Genomic DNA, 23682 nt, shown 5'->3' with positions numbered 1-23682 from the left:
ATATTAAATCGGGCCCTTGCGTGCTCACACTTGCATGTTGACCATTCAAAAAGATCTATTGTCACCTCTCCTTTGTTTTAGTATCTAAAAAGAATTCCACCGAAAATGCAGCGATGTGTTTTCGCCTCGCTTGTTAATCATTTGTAACTCAGAGTAGCGTTATGAGAAGCGAATTTTGAGAAAACCCTACACATTTCTCTTGTTACTGTGATAAAATTTGCTTCCTTTGCCAAACCACAGCGGAGTTTACACAGTCTCACCTCACTAACATGTTGTGTGGGCAGAACTGCGAGAGAATTCTAAAACACTGTTTTAGTAAGTTTATTAAGTGACGAGCTGAGGAGAAGGTCAGTAGCTTATGAGAAACCACATCCTCGGTGCAGAAAACGTGTAATGTCTTCACTTACGCTGTTCCAAAATTCATGGCATTTCTCGTTTCACCATCTTTCGACGGCCCTTGAAAATTACGTTCTTTCATCGGAAAAGTCTGTAGTTAGTGGAATAACGCGGTAGATAATGAAATTTTACATAACAAAGATATGGCAAAATACTCCTCTTGGGTGCTATAATTTGCTAAAATCTCATTTCGATATCTGTAACCGTTTATGAAATATGAGAATGTAGTGGATATTTCGCTCTGGCTTTATCGCTGGCGCGTCAGATCAGTTTTCTCGACACTGGTGACAGTTAGATACCTCCACTCAAGTCTAATGAAAAATTCAATATGTTCGCTAGTTTTCATATGCAACTATATATTGTTTAATATGTACCGAACGCAAAATCATAGCAACCTCTGTTTTTCATTGCAAACTTTTCCAAATTTCACGCAGTGTCTTATTTCCATGGAAATATCAAAATAGCTATGCTCATTAACGAAATGATGGGCACATCATCATGAAACTGACATATAAAGTTATAAGTAAAGCAAATATGAAATATTTTTTCCGATTAGTTTCTGTAAAATCATTAGAGAAAAACGGCAGTGTGTGCGCCTCGATTCCGTCGTCGCCGACCGGCCGAAAGTTGGAAAACACTAGTGGGCCTCCCCTTACGAACAAACGAATGAACGCGACCAGCACACTGGACGAAAACTGGTCACTGCGCGTCGGTTACCGCGTCCTGCGCGGACCCTACAAGACCGTACGCTCGGTGGCTGGTGCGCCTGCGGCAGCGAGGACAAGCGCGGCTGGGTCGGACGTCGGACCCAGAGGGCCACCTGCGCGTCGCCTGCTCCACGTTTCCTACGCAGTCCCTCGGTGCGTGGGAGTGCCCCTCCGCTTTGCGCGCAACGCCAGGAGACCTCAAAAGCAGGCGGCCTGAATGGCGCGCAGGTGTGCGCCGCCGTGGCTCCTTTGTGGCGGTGGGTCCGCCGCCCCCACGCCCAGTTCCACCTTTAACGACGCCTTTTGATCGCCGAGCCGCCCCGCTGTGCAGGCGCTACTGTGCGGGGTGCGTCCATCAAATAACGGGACAGCCCCGTTTAAAAGCCCAACATTCCGCCACTAAACTCGCCGCGCCGAAAGTGGTTCCGTATTCGGCACGTGAAGCAACCGCGCAGGAACTTTCACGGAAGTAACTTCAGTCGTTCATCACTGGAATTGCAATAGGATCGTTGCTCGGAAAGACGGTTCTTGTGACGACGTCTTTGGCTAAAACGACCTCAGTGTTCCTGCCCCATCAGATTAGAGTAAAAACTTGAGCTTTGGATGATAGCTTCATCGTCATTTTCGTTCACAGCAACTGATTGCTGTGACTTGTTAATCGCTCTTTTGACTCCCATCACTCCCACCCCCTACTCAATAATGGGGAGGGGGAGAAATTTAATGCTCTTTACTCTAATAGTATTGAGAAGTAGTCAGTAGTAAGGTTAAATTACGATAAAATATGGTTGCTTATAGTTTTACTATAAAAACACATATAAGTGACGTAGATGAAGATATTGCTCACAGAAATTCCAGAAGTAAGTACTGTAAGGCAAGAGACGGAGGAGTGCAGAATGAAGGGGTTATGGATGGATTGTTATATTTGGGAGTGGAATGGGATGGAGAGAAGTGTTTGACCCATAGGTGGAAGCTGGAACACGGAGGAGTGACGGTGGAGTTATGGTGGTCACGAAATTGGATGAGGTATCAGAACCTAGATCTTAGGGAGGGGGATGGGGGTAGCGCTATATTTGATAGGATGGGTAGATGTCAGCACGAAGTTCTTAATTAGGGAGTGGGAGTCTGTTCCAGTTTCCTTGGAATATGATATGGAGGTGTGGAAGTGGATAACAGAGAAGATGTCTTTGATACTGTTGTGGCAGCAGCCCAGAGTGGAGAGAATTGGGGGCGGGGGAGAAAGGGGTTTTGCGCTTCTACTGTATCCGATGTGTAGCATTTACGAAGAGATTGGGATCCGTCTGACGAAGTGGGATAGTCATAGAGAGCGTGAGAAGGAATGCATGACTTTTAGGACCCGTAAGGAGTGCTAAAATGTTGGGGAGGGGGGATTGGTCCACTGCCGGCCGCGGTGGTCTCGCGGTTCTAGGCGCGCAGTCTGGAACCGTGCGACTGCTACGGTCGCAGGTTCGAATCCTGCCTCGGGCATGGATGTGTGTGATGTCCTTACGTTAGTTAGGTATAAGTAGTTCTAAGTTCTAGGGGACCAATGAACACAGCAGTTGAGTCCAATAGTGCTCAGAGCCATTTGAACCATTTGATTGGTCCACTTTTTGAATGATTAACTGGCAATGATGCTGCCAGAGACCGTAAGTGATATTTGCCATGGACTGACGCTAGTTGTGTCACCGCCCGCGTTGTAAGCGAAACAAAGTAAAAATTTCCCTGTTGCTTCACAACTGAGGTTATAGCCGTACTCTTTATCAGTAACTTAGAGCGGAACAGCGGCTGCAAACTTAATGTGCATGAAAGTCTATCATCTATCATAACTGGCTTATGACGACTTTGGAGCGTTGCTGTAGACGTAGCAGCTTAGAGTCCTGCCTCGGATGTGTGTGTGTGTGTGTGTGTGTGTGTGTGTGTGTGTGTGTGTGTGTGTGTGTGTGTGTGTGTGAGAGAGAGAGAGAGAGAGAGAGAGAGAGAGAGAGATAGAGAGAGAGAGAGGGGGGGGGGGGGGGGGAAGGGAAGGAGAGAGTGAGTCCAAGGGCTAACTTAAAAATTAATAAATGAACGACAGCTATATCTGTCTTAAAGCGAACAGTTGCTGACAGATGCATTTCATGTTGTTTCCCGCCGAAGCTTCCCATGACATCCGTCCCTTTCTATTTTTTTCGCTAATTTGACAGATTCTCGCGTCGGTCCATTATACAAACGGCCAAGTTGGTAGAGTTGTCACAGCTTTTAAAACAAAAGGTTCTCGCACGGGCCGCGCTGGGTAGCCGCGTGGTCTTGGGCGCCTTGTCATGGTCTACGCGGCTCTCCCCGTCGGAGGCTCGAGTGCTCCCTCGGGAATGGGTGTATGTGTGTTGTACTTAGCGCAAGTTAGTTTAAGTTAGGTTACTTAGTGTGTAAGCTTAGGGACCGATGACCTCAGCAGATTGGTCCCATAGGACTTACCACAAATTTCCTAATTTTTTTCGCACGAAGACAGGCAAGATACAACTCAAATCGTCTTCTGAAAGCCGTATGAAAAACAAAACAATAAATCCCATAAGATTCCATTTAAAGTGTAATTTTATCCTCTATCTTTACAGCAAAGAGCCGAAGTACGTTGTGAGACACGCATCCATTTTCAAGCTTCTTAAAGAAAAGCCAAAACCTAAGGTTACTGACATAAATGTTGAAAATCTAGAAAAAATATTCTTATCCCATAACCGACTAGTGGAGGTTTTACATATAGCAATGAAACCATCACTTTCTCAAAGACTTCCAAAGAGCTTACACAGGTTTACTAAGAACTTGCCATGAAAACCCAGATCCAAAATTATAACATAAAATATACGGTTCAGTTAGTGAGTAGGCACTGAAATGTACAAGAGGAACTGTACGCTACATACAGGCCAGTAACTCGCATACAAATGTGTGCGTGATCTGACGTGGTGCAACAGCCATTAGGTGTTAAAAAAGACATCGATCGTTTGCGTCTTACTTCTTCACCATAGCCTACGTAGAGAAATGTTGAGACCGTTAAACATTACTACTTTCAAATCCTAGAGCCCATTTTATCAGACTGTCGTCAGCGCCACATGATGGCAAGTTCGCAAGCGTATCTCATATAAACAACCTGGCAGATGTTAATTACAATTAAAGACTTTCACATATCAGACGACACATTTGACGATGTATGATCTGATAAGGAGAAAGAAACTACAGAAACATGCAAAGAAATCGGGATTTTGAGTTGATGCAATGGTCATCAGTTGTCTGTAAACACACAAAAATCGTAAAGTTGCCTGTAGTGGGAATACTTGGCATATTAATCCGTAACTACGTTCTAGACGAGTAGTATCCCTCCCAAGTATGTCACAGTGACGAATCGTAGGGATATTAAATGACACGATCATATCAGTTGAGTGGTGGATAAAGCAATGAATGGCTTAGATTCACTGCGTCTGAGATGAATTACTGCGCCAGGAAGTGCCCACACAAGAGCACCTAGAAACGACTGAAAAAGTCTGGCGCCATGTTTCAGGGCGTATGTAAAACACCTGTAGGCAGTTGACGAATTGTTGGGCATGCGGAGGCAGTTACAGCATATTTACTATATTACAGTTCCAGGCCGGTAATTTCCTTCAAGTCTCCAGTTAACGGACATATATAGTACTTCGCGAGTATAGCCGCATCTTTTATTTTTTTCTGTTTAAGAACTTTGAAAGATCTTCGTCTCTCTGACAGAAAATGGAAGACTGTAATATAGCTTATGCCTCCACAAGGTCTTTTTATCGATCGATTAGAAACGGAAATGGCTTCATAACGTTATGCTTCGGTTCAAATATTTGTTATTCCGTACGTATAAATGGAATGGCCGAAAACAGAACTTACTCTTCAACCATCGAGATCACGACCACACTTTAATTAAAAACAAAAATAAGTCAAAGTCTTCAGAAACAGTCACAGCTGTTCCCAAGTCATGAAAAATTTACTAAACTTCAAAATTACTTTTGATACGCTTAGTTAGATATCACACCCAGAATGCTGTGTATTATAAACAGTATGTGCAGTTGTTAAGGCACTGACTTCCCAAAACCGACAAAGGCGGTTGCTGGGACGAACTCCTGAAAGGAAACTGTCCTTTTCCGAGCTTGTTCTCACCCTCTAATGAAATGGTCGTTGACAGGACGTGAATCCTTAAACTTACTTTGCTCTTCGCCTGACTGCTCAGGCATTTCAGCCGTAGACGCCAGGGCACTAATGGTTTTCTCAGTACATACTAAACGTACCCGTTAAAAACAATGACTTAATAAAACTTCTTATGTTTAATACTCATTTCCAGGAATGACTTCTATTTTACATTACCTGGGACTATGTTGACACAGAATTTATTTAAATGATAAAAATTAAACGATAATTAAATGGACATGAAAATGTGTGGCCCGACCGGGACTCGAACCCGGGATCTCCTGCTTACATGGCAGACGATCTATCCATCTTTTTTTTAATTCTTTGTTGATCTCACTTTGTTCGTTGTATATGATCGGGGCGGACGTCTCATGACACCCGTTCTTGTTGTTCGTTGAACAGTTCACTCAGTTTTTTTATCACAGAGGGTAGCTAAACCCTCTGACCGAACACGCTGAGCTACTGTGCCGGCTAAAATTTTATTGTGACCCCGACGTGATTTGAACACGCAACCTTCTGATCTGGAGTCAGACGCGCTACCGTTGCGCCACGGAGTCGACATGTTTTTGCTGCCGCTCCGCCATACATCTGAGCCACCGAGGGCACAGAGGATAGCGCGACTGCAGGGACCTATCCCTTGCACGCTCCCCGTGAGACCCACATTCCCAACATTTTCAACATGTCCCTAAGGAAGTACATCAACGCCTGTTTGCAGCTAGGGTGTCCATTTAATTATCGTTTCATTTCTAGCAAAGCTGCATGGTCATCTACGGTAACTGCTCTTTCGGGAACAGATACTATCGTCATGTATGATAAAAATTAATTTGGAGTCTTAAAATTAGGTATGTAACAGTTGTGGCCTAAAACTATCACTTGCTTGGGACCCCGTAGCGTTGCTTCGACGAACTGGAGTCCAAGAGTCCGCTCATTGGCTGAGTAAGCTTATTGTTCCCGAAGTCCGTTCCGTTGTCTTCCAGTGAAGCACCTTACGTTCCACGGCTTTTTTTTTTTTTTTTTTTTTTTTTGTAGTGAGAAGCCTTGGATATGAACCAATTACTCAAGTTTTAATGGAGATATTGCCTTGTTGCGTGAAGCAGCTGAGAACCCGAAAGGACGCTGCCCGCATCCGGGAAATGCCACTGAACTCGTGAAGGCAATTAGCTACGCTCTAGCGCTGTCTACAACGGCAGAATGCACCTAGCGCTGTGAGAGCTTTTCACTCCTTTATAATGGAGTGGCCTGGAAAGAACAAAGCAACAAGCTGAGTGCAGAGAGCGTCGTCTCGTATACCGGACACAAGTAGGGAGAATGTGAATTCTGGGTAACTGTTGATAATGTTAAAGAGTAGTAAAAGCACGGTATGCTTGTGCACTACGTTTCGTAGTTCCAATCTTGATCTTTCTTCTGGCTGTCCTGAGCCAATCTCATTTTTTCATACCATTTAGGCCGTACCTCCTCAGTCTGTGATAGCCGTAGCGTCCCTAAATTTGTTGCTTTCTAATGCTTACAATATTTCAAATTAGCTTGCCCTGTGCCTAAAACTGCCTATACGTGGTATGGCTAGATTCTGACGGGCACGTGTACTCTAGCGTTACGCTTCATGGTAACGGCACATCTCCTTGCACAGTGTATGAATTGACAATATTTACGTATAAAATCAATGGTAGTAGTAATTCCTCTTGAATGTCTGCCGTGAAGAGTAATAATGAAGCAGTGTTCTCAACCTGAACACAGCAGTGCTTTATTAGGTATCGTCCTGTTGGACGGAGTATGCTCTTGCCTTCCTCTCATCTTTGGACTGCCTTACTCTCTCCAATTAAAATGACTCTGAGCACTATGGGACTTAGGTCATCAGTCCTCTAGAACTTAGAACTACTTAAACCTAACTAACCTAAGGACATCACACACATCCATGCCCGAGGCAGGATTCGAACCTGCGACCGTAGTGGTCGCGCGGTTCCAGATTGAAGCGCCTAGAACTGCTCGGCCACTCTGGCCAGCTTACTCTCACCAATTATAGGAACTCAGAACCACGGGATAACTTGGAATTTTTCGCTTACACAAATCATTACCAGAGCTGAGAGAAACAGTAAGTTGTAGAAAAACTTCATAGTACTTACCGGGGTCCGAATTCGGAACCTGTGAATCTGTAGTCTTACGCTTACTGATCGACCACCAAGCTATATAGCTCTGAATCTAAGTTATATGAATGAGTGCTGTCTCTCCTTTCGAACATGTCCGAAAGAACAGACACCACGCAGAATCCACAGCGGTTATACATTATACGTAAATTGAAGGTGGCGAGGGAAAGAAAGCAAACTAAAGTGGACGGATCACTGCTGTCAGCTGGATTGGGACATTACGCAGAATCGGCGGAAACGTGATAAATATGTACCGGACCGGGATTCGAAACCGAGATTTCCAGCTTACCAGGGAGGTGCGATAACTACTGCACCATGTCCGAAAGAACAGACACCACACATTCCTATAATCTGATAGGCCTAGATGGGCAATGAATCCACCTTCTTCAGTGCGGATGCACAGATACGTCCGACCTCCAGTGGGAATCTTAGAAGACCGAATGTGGGGGAAATGGGCAGGGGCGACAGACAGGTGGTGCTCGATGGGAGTGTGGATCGGCCGCGCGGCGAGCAGAGATAGTCCGTGCAGTTGCGATAACACTCTCTCAGGTATGACATTTCAATTTGTTACTTCTTTGCTACCGACTCTATTTGCAACACTGTTTGCAGTCAGTATGACCGATAATAGATAAGAGAGATGATGTCGTAAACATTGAGATGACTGAAAAACTAGCTTTTGCTTAAAATGGAGTGCTAATTACTCATACCATACTCATCTTGTGTTTCATAATGACATCACTTAACAACTTCCAACAAACGGAAAGCGTAGTTTCAGACCTTTTCTAAACTTTTTCTCTCTTGTATGCTTAACGTTAAATACTGCGTGGTTATAATTAAAGAGTAGCTACTCACAGAAGACCATTTTAGGCTGTAATTATCGTACGCTGTGAAACTTCGTAGATACGCTAATGCGTTAATGCGGAACCGATTTACGCTGGGGGGGAAAATAGTTCCAGTTGCGGCCACCGGGTTCAAATCGAGCGCTGTACACATTGTTCTGACCGCGTTGATGCACACAGTCATACAAACACCACACATTCATATAATTTAGATTCGAAGCTATATAGCTTAGTTGTCAACCAGTAATCGTTAAGACTACAAATTCACAGGTTCTGAGTTCAGTCCCCGGTCAGTACTATGACGTTTTTATGTAACTCACTGTTTTTTTCACCTCTGGGTATGATTTTTGTAAGTGAAAAATTCCAAGTTATCCCGTGGTTAGGAGTTCCTATAATTGCTGAGAGGTAGGCAGTTAAAAGACGCGAGTAAAGCAAGAGCATACTCTGTCCAACAGGACGATACCTAATAAAACACTGCTGTGTTCAGGTCGAGAACACCTTTACTACTTAATTATTACTCTTCACGGCAGACATTCACGAGGAATTACTACCACCAGTGATTTTATACATAAATATTGTCAATTCATTCACCGTGCAATCCATAGCGTGAGTGAACAGTATGGCTATCGAGAAAATAGACGATGTGCTGTTAGTGAAACTGTTTGTTGTGAATGGCAGCAAATACAGTGCTGCTCTGAGAGAGTATCGCTGACTGAAAAGTCTGAGGAGAGGCCTGATGTCATTAAAAGGTTTAAAGAAAATAATAATGAATTCCGAAAACATACTGAGCTTGGGTGGTGGCACCTAGGTGAGGAACGCATCCTATCCCGGTGGAAGTTATTGACTAGGTTTCTGTTGCTGTAGCTGATGATGCAGTACGTCACGCTGGTAGTGCTAGTGCTCGTGCAGTGCCACGAGAACTGCCAGTCTCATGTTCAACAGTACGGAAAGTCTTACGATCTGTTTTACTATGGTACTTCTACAAGATCCACACGGTGCAGCAACTGAAACCTCAAGGTCTGCAGACACGTTCTGGATTTTCTCTTCGGATTCTGGCACGGATCGAATTTGATGACATGTGGCCGGGCAATCTTATATGGAGTGACGTGTCACAATTTACACTACAGGGCGTTGTTGTTGTTGTTGTTGTTGTTGTTGTTGTTGTTGTGGTCTTCCGTCCTGGGACTGGTTTGATGCAGCTCTCCATGCTACTCTGTCCTGTGCAAGCTTCTTCATCTCCCAGTACCTCCTGCAACCTACATCCTTCTGAATCTGCTTAGTGTATTCATCTCTTGGTCTCCCTCTACGATTTTGACCCACCACGCTGCCCTCCAATGCTAAATTTGTGATCCCTTGATGCCTCAGAACATGTCCTACCAATCGATCCCTTCTTCTAGTCAAGTTGTGCCACAAACTTCTCTTCTCCCCAATCCTATTCAAGACCTCCTCATTAGTTATGTGATCTATCCATCTAATCTTCAACATTCTTCTGTAGCACCACATTTTGAAAGCTTCTATTATCTTCTTGTCGAAACTGTTTATCGTCCATGTTTCACTTCCATAGATGGCTATACTCCATACAAATACTTTCAGAAACGACTTCCCGACACTTAAATCTATACTCGATGTTAACAAATTTCTCTTCTTCAGAAACGCTTACCTTGCAATTGCCAATCTACATTTTATATCCTCTCTACTTCGACCATCATCAGTCATTTTGTTCCCCAAATAGCAAAACTCTTTTACTACTTTAAGTGTCTCATTTCCTAATACAATTCCCTCAGCATCACCCGACTTAATTCTACCACATTGCATTATCCTCGTTTTGATTTTGTTGATGTTCATCTTATATCCTCCTTTCAGGACTCTGTCCATTCCGTTCAACTGCTCTTCCAAGTCCTTTGCTGCCTCAGACAGAATTACAATATCATCGGCGAACCTCAAAGTTTTTATTTCTTCTCCATGGATTTTTAATACCTACTCCGAATTTTTCTTTTGTTTCCTTCACTGCTTCCTCAATATACATATTGGATAACATCGGGGAGAGACTACAACCCTGTCTCACTCCCTTCCCAACCACTGCTTCCCTTTCACGTCCCTCGACTCTTATAACTGCCATCTGGCTTCTGTACAAATTATAAATAGCCTTTCGCTCCCTGTGTTTTACCCCTGCCACCTTGAGAATTTGAAAGAGAGTAATCCAGTCAACATTGTCAAAAGCTTTCTACAAGTCTACAAATGCTAGAAACGTAGGTTTGCCTTTCTTTAACCTAGCTTCTAAGATAAGTCGTAGGGTCAATATTGCCTCACGTGTCCAACATTTCTACGGAATCCAAACTGATCTCCCCCCCTCCGAGGTCGGCTTGTACTAGTTTTTCCATTCGTCTGTAAAGAATTAGCGTTAGTATTTTGCAGCCGTGACTTATTAAACTGATAGTTTGGTAGTTTTCACATCTGTCAACACCTACTTTCTTTGGGATTGGAATTATTATATTCTTCTTGAAGTCTGAGGGTACTTCGCCTGTTTCATACATTTTGCTCACCAGATGGTAGAGTTTTGTCAGGACTGGCTCTCCCAAGGCCGTCAGTAGTTATAACAGAACTACAGGGCGTAGTGAATACAAAGAACTGCGAAATTTGGGGTACTGTTAAATCGTCTGTTACGCACGAAGACCCACTGCACTCGCCGTCTGTGACTGTGTGGTGTGGATTCCAGTATATAGGACCACGTTGCTTTGATTCCATTGGAAGTGCTGCGAGCAAGTATTGATCAGTCTTTCACGGATGTAGCATCTCGTGGACGTTGCCAGTGCTCATACTGTACAAATTATGGAAGCGTCGGGTAATAACGAAATCAACACTATGGCGTTCTTCATAGTTTGACTTTTTCTGCCCACATCCCATTCTTAATCCATGACATATGAAAACATTTCGATACATCTTTCTTCAGTTCACATCGTGAAATTTGCACTTGGTGGCCAAACTTGCAACTAATTTTTTCCCAGCGTAAGTCGGTTCCACATTAACGCATTAACCTCTGTACAAAGTTTTGCTGACGTACGATAATTACAGCCGACATTGGACCACCATGAGTACCTGCACTTAAATGATAACCACCCGGCATTTAGCACATTAACCCATCTGTAAAGAACTCAGACTTTGAAGCTGTTTTATACGTGCGATTTCGATTTTTTAAAGAATCGCGGGATTATAGGTCAACTAACTAAATGATGTGGTCATTGAAAAGCCGGTGTTAATTAGACAAGTGTGTATTTAAGATGCTCACGTAGGTGATCGATGTTTCACTAGAGAAGAAGAAGCCAGTAGTGAGTCTGCTAGTTCAACTACGCAAGTGCAATGCAGTCTTGGTCTTAGACACAAGCGGTTACCTTAGGTTAGCTAAGAGTCCAATGTTCTTTGCTGAGTTCAGTGTACGCGCATAGTAGAGAAGTGTGCTAGTGCTGACTGCACATCATACTGCGGCGTTAGTTCAGGCTGTTAAGTGGCTGTTTGAAATGTGTCGCATACTCAGTCCACAAGAGGATTTCGATTCTACCCAGAACATATGACAATTTGGTGAACAGAAACTGTGCTCCACCGCCGCGACCTGGCAGGAGACGGATTTTTTTCAGCCTGCATCCTCCTCCTCTGCACTCCACCCCAACCCCACCACCAGCCCCTCTCTCAATCCCACACCGCCCTTACCGTCACTCGAGACGGCCACCTGCGTATCGAATTCCACGATTTCTCAGGCCTCGACAAGGTCGCATAGAACGGTGTTAGCAGTACCATTTGTCTCAACATGTAATACACCGCACACTATGTTTGGTGAAGAGTATTTCGTACCAGTATTAGAGAGATTTTCTGTCCTATTCTATTCGCTCATGGAGCAAGAGAAAAATAACTTTTTGTTCCTGCGTACTTCCTTCTATCTCTCATATTTTCTTCGTGATGTCTATAGGAGATGCACGATGCCGGCAGTCTCCCCCTAAAACCAGTGGTCTGCGTTTGCCCGTTCTAGGCGTTTCAGTCCGGAACCGCGCGACCGCTGCGGTCGCAGGTTCGGCTCCTGCTTCGGGCATGGATGTGTGTGATGTCCTTAGGTTAGTTGGGTTTAAGTAGTTCTAAGTTCTAGGGGACTGTTGACCTCAGATATTAAGTCCCATAGTGCTCAGAGCCATTTGAACCATTTTTCGTTTGACCAATAGGACTTCCCGGGAACAAAGTCGTTATTTCTCCAAAAAATTCCATTGAAACTTCCCGAGCATTGCTGTTAACTTCTGGATATGCTAAACCGATGTATTGCAATCGCAGCAACGCGTCTCTGAAGTCGTTCGATGCCTGTTTCACTCTTGATTTATAAGGAATTGGAACGCTGGAGTAGGCGTACTAGAAGTAATTTGGACAGTCTTACCCGCGTTTCCTCTACAGCCGCACCGCTCCCTCCAAGAACACGATAAGGAGATAAAAAAATCTGTCACTCACATGTTCTTGACATTTAGTGTCCCTTCATAGTATTACCGCAAGGTATTTAACAGCCTCTAGGTGGAAACTACTTACCCTTAAATCGGATCTGCCTGCTTCCCTCTTTCACCTTGGCATTATGTTGTATTTATCCATATTTAAATAGAGCCACCATTCATTTCACCAAGTGGAAATTCTGTCAAAGTTGTTCTGCATTTCGTTACGATCGTCGAGAGACGAAATCATCTTATAGACAATAGCATCCTCAGCGGACAATCTGATAGCGCTGCTGGCACCATATTTTGATATTTTCCGTTTTCATAAAACGATGGCGATCGTATTACGATTCCTTGAAACATACCCGATGTTAAAGTACAGTGAAAGTTGTTGGTACGACCAAGTTCGACATAAACTAGTTACATATATTTAAACCGAGTTCTGTAATTTTCCTTTTACGTAACGTGTCGATGTCAAAGTTTGTTCCCATTGTTCTTACAATATTTGTAAAACAAATGTACATTTTCAGTTTGAAAATTTTTTTCGGCATCACCCATGAGTCATTAAAATTTAAGACCTGGCGGAGAAATAAGAAAATTTTATAAAACTTGGTTTCTACCTCTTGGGATGCTTGAAATACAAATTGCGAAAAACGCAATTTCTGAAAGGAATTGAGAACATAAGAAAAGGAAAAACAATGCTTGGCTACCGCCACACGTGATAGTGTTTGCGAATGTCGTACGAGAAACGGTGGGTGACTCCGGAAGGATTTAAAACTACTTTGACATTAAATGTTAGTAACAGATAAGAAACAACATACGGCTTCCCAACTTAACATTAGCTTATAAACCAGATAGTATAAAATATTTAGGAAGACTAACGAAATGGTTAAACAATTCGCGAAGAAGAAATGAGATACATGCTTAATCAGCCGCAAACATAAGCATAAGAAGAAGAAGTAGACAAAGAATATAAGTTGTCATTATTACGCTCTGTGACGAGTTAGTGCCATTCTTACTTAGGAACATTGTATGAAAGACACAGAGAACTTGGCGCTTTGCTTGCCTCCGTCACCAAGATGTCGCGTTTCGCGGTTTAAGAGTCCCGTTCGGTAATTTGTGTAGGTTTTGAAGTGTCATTCTTGTGTATACACTGAAAATATAGCAGATTCATAAGAATATGTCATAATCTGGATAGGCTTAGATTTCGTGTGCTGTATCATATACATATACAATAAAATGTAACTCCCTGAATATATAGGATTTTGACTCCTTGTTGATCTATGAGTAAATGCATGATGCCCAAAGGATACTTAAGAAAAAAGTTACGAAGGACAGCATAGAAACACTTGATAGACAGATTTTTACAAAAATAATGGATGTAATATAAGCTACAGGTGGTTGGAGGTGAGAAATGCTGCTAAAATATACAGAAAGTAACAAAATGGTTCAAATGGCTCTGAGCACTATGGGACGTAACATCTGAGGTCATCAGTCCCCGAGAACGCAGAACTACTTAAACCTAACTAACGTAAGGACATCACACAGATCCATGCCCGAGGCAGGATTCGAACCTGCGACCGTGGCGGTCGCGCGGGCCCAGACTGAGGTGCCTAGAACCGCTCGATCACACCGAGCGGCCAGAAAGTAACAGAAATAATGGCAATGCGAAAGTTAATCGTCTTTGGGCACCCCTGCCCAATGAATGAGAACAACCTATCGAAACAAACATCACTGTATATCTGGACTCAACGGAAGGTTGGACTGGAGAAGTAAGAAAAGAACTTGAAAGAGAACAATATAAAAGAATCGGAAGAATTAAATATTAAATTTAGAAGGCTTTAAAAACAGAAATTAAGAAATAAGAAACAACATAATCTAAAAACCCAAGTCCGTCCGAACACGCCTTGGAAGTCCAACGGTACCAACCGTCCGCCGTGTCATCCTCAGCCCACAGGCGTCACTGAATGCGGATATAGAGGGGCATGTGGTCAGCACACTGCTCTCCCGGCCGTATGTCAATTTACGAGACCGGAGACGCTACTTCTTAAACAGGTAGTTCCTCAGTTTGCCTCACAAGGGTTGAGTGTACCCCGCTTACCAACAGCGCTCGGCAGACCGGATGGTCACCCATCCAAGTGCTAGCCCAGTCCGGCAGCGCTTAACTTCGGTGATCTGACGGGAACCGGTGCTACCACTGCGGCTTGGTCGGAAGGAACAACACGGACAGAAGGGAACATAGGGAGAGTACGAATTAATGGACAGAAGTGAAACTCACAGAAATATGACCATCTGGAGTTGGTAGTGATCCAGTTGGCGAATAAGGTGAAAATAACATTGCAAAACTCCAAGCCACAAGTTTCATCGACGAGAATAAGCAGACAGTGAATGCAAAGAAATATTTGCTTCCAGAATAGTTAAGAGTAGTTGAGAGAATAATGGAGACGTAGTGCGAACTGTGGATGGCGCGACGCCTAGCGACGACCGCTTGTGACCGGAAGCGAGGTGTGGCCGTGCGCGCACACCTCCGGCCGCGCCGCTACGCAGGCGGCAGCACGCGTGTCCTCACACCACGCTGTCTGTCTGGATCTCGGTTACCCGGCCACTCGCTTCTTGGCTTCAAACGCACTTCCCGCGTCTCCTTCCACATCCTTTCCACCCCAAGAGATCATCCGCCGGACGACTAATAATAATCTGAAGAGAAACTTCATTCATTATTTCAAATCCATTCGCTCCCCAACAGAAAGTTCTGCCGTTTATATCTATGATACCTGTTCCTCCTGTTACAAAAAGGTGCGGCCAAACTTTAGGGAAACATCCCTCACACACAAAGAAAAAAAATTGTGTTATGTATACATGTGTCCGGAAACGCTTACTTTCCATGTTGGAGCTCATTTTATTACTTCTCTTCAAATCACATTAATCATGGAAGGGAAACACACAGCAACAGAACGTATCAGCGTGACTTCAGTCACTTTCTTACAGGAAATGTTCAAAATGTCCTCTGTTAGCGAGGATACATGCATCCACCCTCCGTCGCAAGGAATCCCAGATGCGCTGATGCAGCCCTGAAGAATGGCCTATTGTATCACAGCCGTCCACAATACGAGCACGAAGAGTCTCTACATTTGGTACCGGGGCTGCGTAGACAAGAGCTTTCAAATGCCCCCATAAATGAAAGTCAAGAGGGTTGAGGTCAGGAGAGCGTGGATGCCATGGAATTGGTCCGCCTCTACCAATCCATCGGTCACCGAATCTGTTGTTCAGAATCGTACGGACTGAAATGTGTAGGAGCTCCATCGTGCATGAACCACATGTTGTGTCGTACTTGTAAAGGCACATGTTCTAGCAACACAGGTAGAGCATCCCGTATGAAATCATGGCGGTGAATCGAGGAAGTACAGTACACACTGACGGAACTAAAATGAGCTCTAACATGGAAAGTAAGCGTTTCCGGACACATGTCCACACAATATCTTTTCTTTATTCGTGTGTGAGGAATGTTTCCTGAAAGTTCGGCCGTATCTTTTTGTAACACTCTGTATAGGGCAAACTGGACGTGCTTCCACCATCAGATACAAAGAACATCTTTTGAGAAAGAACGGCACCAGTCCCCTAAATTCATCCTTTGCCGATCATCTCTTAATTACTCGACACGTGCTAAAGCCATAGGCGATAGCAATATTCTGCATACCGAAAAGAAGGGGCATAGGTTGCATGTTTTAGAGGAATTGGAGATTTGCAAACATCTCTCTCGTCATGATGGCCTCCTTCTCAACGAACAGCTGCAGCTACGAAATAAAAACTTTTTAGATTGTATAAAGCCATTGCTTGATCTTTGATACAGATTTCCTCATGCAGTTTACCGAAATGTTGTTTTCCTGTAACATCTTTGCTGTTTTCTTGTATGTCATGACTGAAGTTTTTTACGTTACAAAATGTATCTCTGTTTAAAGCAGATAAATATGTAACTTCATCCCACTATTAATAGAGCTTACGTTATGCCTGAATCAGCTGCATCACAATTTCATGTGTCTAATTTTGAATGTACAGTGGCCTAGCTGTATCTGCGGCTACTAGATGGCGGTCGTAGCAACACCATGTTTACTTGCCCACACTTTCTAACGTGGGCACCTCAATCTTGTTGCAATCCTTGTTCACTCAAGTACGAGCAGCCCTTAGCAGCTCGCCATCTTATTTACAACTATTGATGGCATCGCCTTTCCGGCTTAGATTTTTTTTTAAAATGTGACTTGTAAGTACTGCATCTCTTTCCAGTCAGTACAAATTTTAATTTTATTAATGTATTATATACCTAACATGTTTTAGAAAAGTTAATTTAATTCTGAAGACAACGCTCATAGCAGCGTCGAAACCTGGTCAGTTTTGACTTAATATTTGTGACCGAGGGCTTATTTGTTCTAATATAATTCTAATATTGCATACAATCGCTGAGAAATGTACGAGAGCAACGTAATGTTTTCGAAATTATATGCTGATGTTTTTCGCGTTTTGGAACGAAGCGAGAAAGTAAAAATAAGAGTGCAGCGATACAGAAGCAGAATAACACACAGACATTGTATTCAAGAATTATTTCGTACAGCACAAGTGAAAGCAAACAAATACTCAAAAGGCTTTGTGCTGTGCGTGGAGGAAAAAGGAAAACAATTGGTGTACTAACTTCATTACATGCGTCGCTATTGATACAGCTGCGGCCTTAAGGGGAAAAAAAAGTACCACCTCGTTTATGATGGAGAAACTAACTTACTGTATATCATCGTTCTTTCCAAGGAATACGGAACGAGGATAAGTCCTCACACACGGTACTAAACATGTATTCTAGTAACACTATCTTGACCACAGTAGTGTGTGGAAAAGACAGGAGTGTTATTATAGTGGAACTAAATGACGACGACATCTCATAGAGCTTTCATGCAATATACAGTGCGGTCAGAAACAGTCTGGAAAGATCTTATGGGCATTGCAGCATAGATTGTGCTGATAAATAATTGTTAACAAAAAATTTGGTACGTTGTACCGTTTCCGAGCTAATTTGCACTGTAGTTAGCCCATCAGGCCGTTGCGCGCTCAAACGCGACCCGCCTGATGCTGCTAGTGCCAGTTGTTCTCAAAAAATGTGTGACAGCACACGAGACTTCCCAGCCTTTGGCTCGGGTTCCATTTTTACTACCGTCCCATGTCAAATTTTTTTATCGCTCACTTGTTCGATTTCAGGAAACCAAACGAGCAGCACGTTGGGAGACACCGTCTCTGACGAGCCGCTTGAATCTGCGCGTGCAACGCCCTGATTGGCTACCTTCGACGCTAATTAATTAATTCGGAAATGGCGCAACGTATCGAATTTTTTCGTAAGTCCTTTCCGAGCACGACCTATCTTAAGTCACCCTTAAAATGTTTTCAGATGGCTTCTTGTCAGATCCTGAAATTAGTTAGTGTCTCTTCGGGTACATAAAGTCGGTTGCAAGCCTTTAGATTTACGTCCCCATAACCTGCTGGTGTCTCAATTCCGGTTCTTATTCATTCAATCATTTTCCTACTTGGCGTCAGAAGGCTATATGGTCCATAGAAAAATTAGAGCTAGCTGTCAGGAATTTAACCTGGGACCTCCGCGTTACTGTCTAATAATACTAATTAATAGGCCATGGAGACGATCTTCTCATGGATTTCGTCTCTTGCTGAAAAGGCAGCCTCTGCGAAAAATCGTAATGTTCCCGGAACCATCTCTAAATGTTCGATACGCATATTATTTACTTCTGCTGTTACATTATACCGTACATAAGCTCGTTTCAAGTTAGAGTACAGTAAAGTGAAATGAGGTAAAGTGGTGTACGAAACATTCTTGGACTTTTCGCCGCGTCATTACAGTGTAAAAACTGAAGCCTTTGACGATTGACTACATCGCCTTTGTCATGAGCAACTGACTGTCAAAACTGCTGTTGTGGTGGCCTCACATAGTCATAGATGGCTTATGATTGGTCGGTAATTACGTAATGCTGTCAACGTCTGTAATGATGGCGCCACCACTTCTGTAGTAGCGTAAACATTGCTACGAATGTCTGTCTCTTCCCTGCATCGAGAGCTCGCTTCCAGGCTATATTCGCTATCACGATTGAAGTTCCTGTCGCACATTCTCATTTCTACAGCCTTTTTAACTATGGAATCCCAGTATGTGGGAACTTGGGACAAAACTTTTGATTTGACACACAATCTGCGCCAGCCGCTGTGGACGAGCGGTTCTAGGCGCTTCAGTCTGGAACCGCGCGACCGCTACGGTCGCAGGTTCGAATCCTGCCTCGAGCATGGATGTGTGTGTTGTCCTTAGGTTAGTTAGGTTTAATTAGTTCTAAGTTCTAGGGGACTGTTGACATAAGATCTTAAGTCCCTTAGTGCTTAGAGCCATTTGAACCACACAATCTGCGACAACGTTACGTAATTACCGACCAATCATAAGCCATCTATGGGCTATATGAGGTTACCACAGCAACAGTTTTGACAGCCAGTTGCTCCTGCGATGGAGGTAATCGTCGAAAACTTGAGATTTTCCCCTGAACTGAGGTTGCAAGAAGTCCGTGAATGTTTTATGCAACAGTGCCTTCATGAAAGACTACGTTCTCAGGTAAATTGGTTCGTGACACTTGCGAGTCGGCCGTCGAGACGTGACCGATTAGAAGCAAATACAGCGAAGTGGGAAGTGCCTCGGCGAACAAATGTCGCGAGAGGACCTGTCTCCGCAGCCTGTTCAGCACGGTGCAGATGAAACGTCAGCAATCAACCGGCGACAGATAAGGAAAGTGACATCTGAGCGGATGTGACGTCCGGCCTGGACCGGATGGCAATGCCCTCGCCACTCCTGCGCTGGCGCAATGAACTACGCAGCCTACGCGTAAGTCGAACCGGCTGGGTGGAGTTGGCTTCGTGTCTCTGCAGGCTTGCACATTTGCATGCCGCTTTGGAGGAAGAAATTTGTTTCACCCAAGGCTTCGTAGAAAACAGGACGTTCGCCTCCGTAGCTGTGTGGTCAGCGCGCCTGACTGCCATTCAGGGGGTCTGGGTTCGATTCCCGGCCAGATCGGAGATTTTATCCGCTCGAGGACTGGGTGTTGTTGCCATCATCGTCATCGACATCAAAATCTCCAAAATGGCGTCAAATAAAGAGACATGCACTACGCGGCCGTAACAACCTGAGATGGGAGCCAACAATCCTATACGTTTATTTCATTTCAGAACTCTGAGGTGTAAAGGGCTGGCAAGTTTGTACTGATTACTCAGTCCAGAGGCCTCTGCTCATGCTTATTACCACCGGAACGCCACAGCCGTCCGCTCTGCTTGGTGATGGCAGTGGTGATCGTGCAAACGATGGCCTGAGGATTTATTCAAAGACAAACGAACAACCTATGTGGCGCTAGATTCTCAGAATGGTCTTTCCGCGGCTTCCTCAAAGCGATAGTAACGAAGGCCGGGATAGCAAATTTACTGCTATTTGAAACTTGGAAAGCGTATACATTTTTGTATCGACGGGAGCTACTACTTCTTAGCGTGTCTGTGACAACCACTGTATGGCATTTAGATGAAGTGTAGCGACGAAGTGGCACATCGTCTGCTTAGCACCACACGCAAAGAACGCAACTAGGTTATCGCAAAGTCCCTATTTTAGAATGGCAGGAGTCCCTGTTTAAGAAAGGCAGGTTTACTTCGGCCAATTCTCAAACGAAGTCCTCTAAGTGATGAGGCTGCTTTCAAGAGAGCAGCTCATCTTTCGGTGGTATTCGACCACTTTCAGTTCTGTCCTGCCAGCGTTGCAGCCTCTCTTCTGCGTTTGTGTTCACTAGGGGAGAATTTTCCTCAGCGAAGACGTTGAGCAATAGGTTCATGCTCATGGAGTTTGTGCCTATTATCTGTGTTTACTGTTCTCCTTTCGGATTTGGCTGATAGCTATCTACACGTGTATCAGTCTGTATAGCGGAGAAGCAAAGACGAAAATAAATGGAAGGTTACAGAGTGGGATGTAAATGATAAGATTAGCTGATAACATTGCTATTTCAGTGAAAGTGAAAAGGAATTAAAGGAAGTGTTGCATGGACTGAAGAGTCTAATGAGTACAGAATAGGGATTGAGAGTAAATCGAAGAAAGACGAAAGTAATCAGAAGTAGCAGGAGTAAGAACAGCGAGGAATTTAAAATCAGAATCGGTGATCATGAAGCCGAAATAGTTAGGAATTCTGCTCCCTAAGGAGCATAATAATCCATTATGGAAAGAGCAAAGAGGACATCAAGAAAAGACTAGCGCTGACAAAAGAGGCATTCCTGGCCAAGGTAAGTGTACTACAATCAAACACAGGTCTTAATTTGAGGAAAAAATTTCTGATAATTTAATTTTGGAAGTCAGCATTACTTGGCAGTGAAATATGGACTGTGGGATAATCGAAACAGAAAAGAACCGAAGCAGTTGAGATATGGTGTTACAGAAGAATGTTGAAAATTAGGTGGACCGATATGGTAATGAATGGTGAGGTTCTCTGTAGAATCGGTGAGGAAAGGAGGAAGAAGGGACAGGGTGGTAGAGCATCTGTCTTCCAAAATAACATTCTCAGAAATTTCTTCCTCAGATTAAGGTCTATATTTAATACTAGTGGACTTCTCTTGGCCAGGAATGCCCTTTTCGTCTAGTCCGCTTTTGATTTCCTCCTTGCTCCGGCCTTCGTGGGTTACTTAGTGATCACCTATTCTGACGTTGCATTTTTCGCTGTTCTCTTTTCTGCTGCATCTGATTACTTTCGTCTTTCTTCGATTTACTGTCAATCCATACTCTGTACTCATTAGACTGTAATTCTTTTTCACTTTCACTGGGGATAGAAATGTCATCAGGGAATCTTATCATTTATATCCTTTCACCTTGCACTTTAATCCCACTCTTTAACATCAGGGAATAAATTAAATGTTGCTAGATGGAACTGTAGAGGATAAACACTGTAGAAGAAGACACACATTCGAATACATCCAGCAAATAATTTAGGAAGTAGGTTGCAATTGCTATTCTGAAATGAAAAGGTTGGCACACAAGAGGAATTTGTGGTGAGTTGCGTCAAAGCAGTCAAAAGGCTGTCTTTTTTTTTTAGTCTGATATCTGGTGGTGCTGTTAAGACGAGAACTTCAATTTTCTGGAGCTCTATAAGGAATAAATTAGTTAGAAACAAAGAAAGAAGCCAAACATCTTGTGGCTTCGAGCCGGGTGCAAGCCTTTGCATTCTACGTTAATTCCGCAGTTTGTGTGCATACTTCACTACTTATTTATTCTAACAACTTCATTTAGACTCAACAGATTTGGTGGACACACTTCCGGACGTTTCTTCGCCAGAAAAATTGGAGTATGCCACCGGTAACAGAACCTGTTACTTTGGTGTCAGCTAGCCATTAGAACTAGGAGCGAGCTCGAAAATACATTCAAACGTACAGTACAACCTGTCGTCCCGCGTCGTGCGGAGTCGCTAAGGACACTCCAAGAGGAAGCGAGCAACGCCTGGCATCTCCTAAAAACGCGCCATTGTTTTTCCAAATCGAGGCACATAAATACGGAACCGCTGAGGGGGTGTGCTCCATTGTTTCCCCCATGTCGGGGTATCTTTTTCTTTTCACCGACAGAGAGATCGTGTCCTGTTTTATCGAGTGGCACGTCCTTCGGCTGCAGCGCAGCGAGGGGGTTAGGAGGGGGATGACGTGGTGGAGGGGAGGGGGAGAGGGGTGCGTGCGTGCTGAGGCCTACAATGTGTTCGCCGGGCCCTCGTAGGGAGCTGCTGACGGCCCGATGCCCCACGGCGGCAGCTGTGGCCACCACAATGCCACCTCCCCCAGCCAGCGGTAAGCTCGTTACTATAAATACAGTACAGCGCAGATACAAAAATGGGACACGTCATGCGTGCCGCGCTGTCCCCGCTGCGTTACCAAATCACGTCAAGCACTGTCCGTTTCCCACGGTGCAACAATGCAACCCCTTCACCCGCTCTGCGCGTTTCGCAGCGCCGGTCAAATATAGTCGCGTCCCGTAGGCTGGCGTGCAGACTGTCGTGCCTAACTTGCAAATAGCTCCGACTTATTCGCGGGCGACATCGCACATTCGTGACAATTCGTACTGTACGCCGACGAAATGTTAACAAGTTGATCGGGAGGCCGATAACTGTAAAAAGCGGAAAGAGATCAGTGTTACATCTACTCCTTCCGATGTGTACAAGGTGTTTGACCATTATAGGTAGAAACAAAGCGGGCAAATAGAGGACAATTAAACAAGCAAATAATCCCAAACGTTGTCCGGAAACCAATGGTTTCTCTGATACGACGTGTGTATGAGTGCAGTCATGCCAATGTTAAGACACCATTGACATTGAAGGCTACGTTTATTTCAAAAGACCGCAAGTGAGGTGTAAATTACACAGTGATAAATTGCTTTCGTTTGATTTTATCGTCATTTCTGACTGGCGAACAGCGTTTCAACAAAAAGTATATCGGTCGTGTCTCGTCAGTTCCAGAGCCTCCCAGGTGTCCCGGTTTCGACCCATTTGATTTCTTTGTGTAGGGATATTTAAAAGCTTCGGTGTATTCCAGTCCTGTTGATGGTGTCGGTGAACTCCTGGAAAGCATGGCGGCTGGATTTCAATCTATTCGGAACCCTCCTGGGATTTTCGAACGTGTGCCAGCATCAGTGAGGAGACGTGCTCAAGATTACTCCCTCATGAATGGTGGCCATGTAGAACATTTGTGAAGTTTTTGTCATCAGGTGCAAATCTGCAGTTTGGATTCTTGGAGAACCTCTTGCCAACTGTTTCGGTATTCTACATCTACGTTTATACTCCGCAAGCTACCCAATGGTGTGTGGCGGAGGGCACTTTACGTGCCATTGTCATTACCTCCCTTTCCTGTTCCAGTCGCGTATGGTTCGCGGGAAGAACGA

At 44.1% G+C, this 23682-nt stretch overlaps 1 protein-coding gene, 1 non-coding gene and 1 pseudogene across 5 annotated transcripts in view; 1 reads left to right on the top strand and 2 right to left on the bottom strand.

Annotated features, from left to right (window-relative positions):
• LOC126353877 (phospholipid phosphatase 1-like) overlaps positions 1-23682 on the top strand; it is a 727736-nt gene that overhangs the window by 607351 nt on the left and 96703 nt on the right. The gene's annotated exons all lie outside the window — the stretch shown is intronic.
• On the bottom strand, positions 5765-5836 carry Trnaw-cca (transfer RNA tryptophan (anticodon CCA)). Its single transcript has one exon. It is a non-coding gene; the product is annotated as a tRNA-Trp (tRNA).
• LOC126357307 (5S ribosomal RNA) lies at positions 14815-14935 on the bottom strand (annotated as a pseudogene).

This window comes from Schistocerca gregaria, chromosome 3 (genome assembly GCF_023897955.1).
Source record: "Schistocerca gregaria isolate iqSchGreg1 chromosome 3, iqSchGreg1.2, whole genome shotgun sequence".
In the NCBI taxonomy this organism is placed as follows: domain Eukaryota; kingdom Metazoa; phylum Arthropoda; class Insecta; order Orthoptera; family Acrididae; genus Schistocerca; species Schistocerca gregaria.
This window is presented reverse-complemented; position numbering and strand designations above follow the sequence as displayed.